This window comes from Gadus macrocephalus, chromosome 18 (genome assembly GCF_031168955.1).
Source record: "Gadus macrocephalus chromosome 18, ASM3116895v1".
Classification (NCBI taxonomy): domain Eukaryota; kingdom Metazoa; phylum Chordata; class Actinopteri; order Gadiformes; family Gadidae; genus Gadus; species Gadus macrocephalus.
The window spans coordinates 11,824,785-11,829,784 of NC_082399.1; positions in this window are offsets into that span (position 1 = coordinate 11,824,785).

Here is a 5,000-nt window from a genome sequence, read left to right on the forward strand (position 1 = left end):
CAGCTGGTGTTTATACAAACTACTGTCGCCAATAACAATTTAAACAATTCAAATATTAAAATATTTACCACTGGAGAAATATTAAAAAGCGGAAGTGGAAGCGCTTCCACACTAGCAAGTCGTTCCAAACTCTGAACGCTGCAAACGCTAGGCAGCACTCTAGCCAGCACTCTAGCCCCATCGCCATAGGACGCGACTCGCAAGGAAGTGTTCTAGCATGGCTGCAGCCTTCACTTTGAGGAACAGCCACTCTCCCTCGCCCTGTCCCCCTCCCACAGACACACTATCTCTGTCTATCTTTACATATGTTGCAGAAGGCCCCTATAGCAAGGTTTCTTGCTATAATGAATATAATTAACCTTTCCTCTGCGCCGCGGCCCCAGACGGGGATGAGCACTCAGCGGAGTCCGAGCGCCGGACAGAGATTGATCGCCGTCCTGGCGGACAGTGGCGGACCTTTAGGTCTTTTTAATTACCCCCCTCACACACACACACACACACACACACACACACACACACACACACACACACACACACACACACACACACACACACACACACACACACACACGCACACACACTGCCAGATCACTCACACACACACACACACACACACACACACACACACACACACACACACACACACACACACACACACACACACACACACACACACACACACATAGATCACAAATACACATTCACACACACGCACTGGAAAAAAGGAGGGAGAGAGGAAGAGGTAGAGAGAAAGATAAGAGAGGGAGAGAGTGATAAGAGAGAAAAAGAGATACAGTGAGATGAGGAAGAGGTAATCAAAGGTGATAGGTGGGAGGAAGATACATAAACAAAAATGGACATGAACAGTTGTGAGGGAAGACGGTGCGGAGATGGACGTCTGAAGAAATCCATATATATGGCTGTTGATACAGTACAGAGCACAGAGCCACAAAAGATGTACGCTGTTATGACAAAGCAGCCCAGACGAAGAGACTGACAGCATTCGATATACTGCCAAGAAATATGAACTCATTGCATGGGGCCAGGTATCAGCTGACAAGCGTATATGCAACAGCGAACCGGTTGAAGAAAAGTATCATTAAACACCTTCTAAGTACAATAATGATGGATATATAATAAAAAAAGGCTTTTACATTTGTTCATGGTTAAACTGAATCATAGGCTAAGATTGGAATCCCTCAAGGATTCATTTTTTATAATATTCGTCATATAAATGACTTGTTAAATCCTATGATATGCATGCATATCATAGGATCACACGTATATACGGAGTATACGTGCGACCTCACAACTCACACATAAATATAAATAAAAAGAACAGAAGGCACCTGCCTAGACACACATACACATACACACACACAGACACACAATAGCATTCATACAGACATCAAAACAGCACACTGCATCATCTCTCTTGCTATTTCCTTCCTGTTTTTCATCCGTTGTCATTTTCTTTTCTCCATTCCCTCCTCTACCCTTTTACCAAGCTTTTTCCCTGCAGTTTTGGTGATTCACTCCTCTCCTACTCTCGCCAGGGGGAGGAGAGAGGGAGAGAGAGAGAGCAAGAGATAGCGAGAGATCAAGAGAGAGGAAGAGAGAGAATGAGATAGTGAGAGAGAGAGAGAGGGAGAGGGAGAGAACAAGAGAGAGAGATAGCGAGAGAGAGACAGAGTGCACAGGGCAAGTAAGAGAGGTAAAGTGCGAGAGCGAGAGAAGTGCTGCGTCCTCGGGCAGAGGATAATAGGGCTAGGGGAGAGAATGTGAAGGTGAGTAGTGGTGAGGATGTCAGTAAGTAAGATGTCTGCTTGGTGCAGGTGGTGACTCCATTTGGGTCATACGGTGGTGGAGGACTGCTCCCATTGATGTCTGCTGACCTGCCACTGGTGGCCATGTTGGAGCATAAGTGCACAGTTTAGGGCTCGATCCAACGGGAGCTTCTTCCTGCATCTGTCTGACAACGGGCCTTTTCGTATCCCGCCTCACGTATCTGAGGTCCGGGCTCTTCTGAGTGTATGCATCTCTCTCGATGGAGAAATGGACTGCATCTTGAATCTTAAAAAAAGTATGAGTACGTGAATGTGAAAACAGGTACCGTGGATTTCTATTTCTCTTTCGCACAAGGGAATGTCCTTTGAAACCCAACGACCCGATCGTTAATTCAATCCAACCAGCCAAGGTTGGTAGTTGTTATTGTCCACAAACAGCGGTGGATGGATACAAGGGAAGGATGTGCCCTTCAGCACGGTGGCTCGCAGCCCCGACCCACAGATAATAATGGGATCATTGTTAACAACCGTGTCATTGATACACTGTTACAGTCCGCACCGCAAGATTATATTAGCCGGCAGTTGATAATACTCTTCCTGATTGAATTCAAATGTTATTTTGTTATTCAATGTCCATGGCTCCCATTTCATTGGATGGGGCTGTTGGGGGAAGGGAAGGATCAATGAGCAATGACTCCCGTTATATCGTATATATTCAGAATCTGGGCGTTAAAGCCATTGAGGCATTTTGCTGCATTGAGACTCTCTCTATCATTGAGACATTGACACAAAGTGTTAATTAAGATAACACTCATTCATATATTAATTATTATAAGATATATTATCATATGAATGACAATTTTAATAGGGCACTTGAAGGGACACACGTTTGTTTGTGTGTTCTCCAGGCACAACGAACACGATGGCTAAATCTGATACGCAGTGATAGGATGTTTTACTCAGTGATAGGCTGTGATATGATGTGATAGGCTGTGATAGGCTTTGATACGATGTGATAGGCTGTGATACACAGTGATACTCACTGATAAACCGTGATGGGCTGTGATATGCATTGATACGATTTGCAGGGAAAGAGTGGTGGCTTTTTCCGAAGCCGTGTTCTCAATTACCGAACATAAACGCCTACTCTAAATGTAAATGCCGTCGTGGGTTTCATGCACTCACAGAAACTGAATAAAACACGCAGGTATGGATACACGAGGACAGACGAAATGACACACCATTATGACATAAATAGACCAAAATAAATCTAAAATAGCAAGTTTTAGCTTTTTCCAATTTGCAGCCAAAGCATGGCTTTAATAACGCAAACTCCAAACCCGAACGACCGACGTTAATCGATAAAGATACACATGGCGCTGCGGGTTCCGAGTGGACAGGAGCTAAGAAATAATGTGTTTAATAATTTGGTATTTGACATTATTTTAATGAGATGCAGGCAGCGATACATGCTTTGCACCGTCCTGTATAGGGGCAGGAGCTTGGGAAACAGAACTCCCACCATTTAATCAGCACTCGTTACTTTGTTTGGTCGTCACTCTTGGCTTGGATTACACGGTCAAATCGCCGCTGACAACCTCCCAGGCTTCATCTTTCAATTAATCTCAACAATGACAAACAACGACGGCGGAGATACACCAATCAGGCCAGTGTGGTTGTGTGTGCAAGTGTGCATGCCTTGTGTGTGTGTCAGTAAGGATTATAGGATTGATATGATCTCCCTTTTGTTAATTAAGTTGTCTTTTAATTTAGAGATAAAGGCCTTGAAATGATTATGTCGGATTTTCACGGAATATATTGGGGAAGACATTGTGTTAATTTGTGTGTGTGTGTGTGTGTGTGTGTGTGTGTGTGTGTGTGTGTGTGTGTGTGTGTGTGTGTGTGTGTGTGTGTGTGTGTGTGTTTTTGGATTCATGTTGATCTTGTGCATATCTGACATGGCTTGATGAAAGCCTATTCTCTGCGTTGTGATTGTCTCTCCCACTCTTATTCCTCAAATAAATGAACATTCCAGCAGTTATGTGCTGAAGCTCTTCCTAGCACACTCACACCCTCAACCACAGGTGTTAAAAACCCTTTCAATACGCTTCTGAGGCGCAAAACAAACCCATGCATGCACGCACACAGAGACACACAGAACTAATACAAACCGTTCTTGTTTTATCTTGCCCTGCCAACACCCACACATGCACACATCATACAGCCCTGCCCTAAACCACATGTTCAATATCTTGTACCTTTAAGACATGATATATATAGTGCCTTAAAGGTACAATATGCTAAATGGTTTGCTTTGAATTGTGCTTTCAAACACATCCTGTCATCTGGACGCCAACACTAAGGCTCCACGGATGTAAGGGGGAACAGTTTGAAGCAGCAATCTCATGCTCAACGTAGACAGGAAATCGTGCATATTGTCCCCCCCTCGTGCAGAAGACTCTCTCTCTCTCCCCCTCTCTCTCTCTCTCTCTCTCTCTCTCTCTCTCTCTCTCTCTCTCTCTAACTCTATCCCAATGTCTCTCTCCCATCACCCGGTATTGATCCTTTTCCAGGGAACAGAAGGTCGCGCTGCCTACGGTCGGTATTTAAAGCCACCCTCAGCTGCAGGGGACCTTTATCATAACCTCATTAACACCGGCCCCCCACGCCTCACCTCACACAGCCCTGCACCGGGGGGGCCGGGGACGAGCCGAGGGCCACACACACGTGTACCCTGCCGAGCAAACACACAAGTCATGGCTTTTTCTAACCAACAGCCAGTAAGCATTTTAACCACACACACACACACACACACACACACACACACACACACACACACACACACACACACACACACACACACACACACACACACACACACACACACATCCAATCCGACACTTGATCAGCAGCTCAGTCATGCGCCCTACCGCTAAATTACTCACTCCATCAGCCAATCAGGGGCTGGCTCCTCGAGGCAGCCGGAGCTGCACTCTGAACCCTGCAGCATGTTACTGCAGACCTGATCTCAAGTCTGCTTTTATCTCCTTTGGGGGACGGGTCAGCTCCATCAGCAACCGTGTTAACCACCTTTTTTCATCCCCACGCAGATGGACGTACACACACACATTCTCACGCACGCACACACACATGCACGCACCCTCGAACACACACACACACACACACACACACACACACACACACACACACACA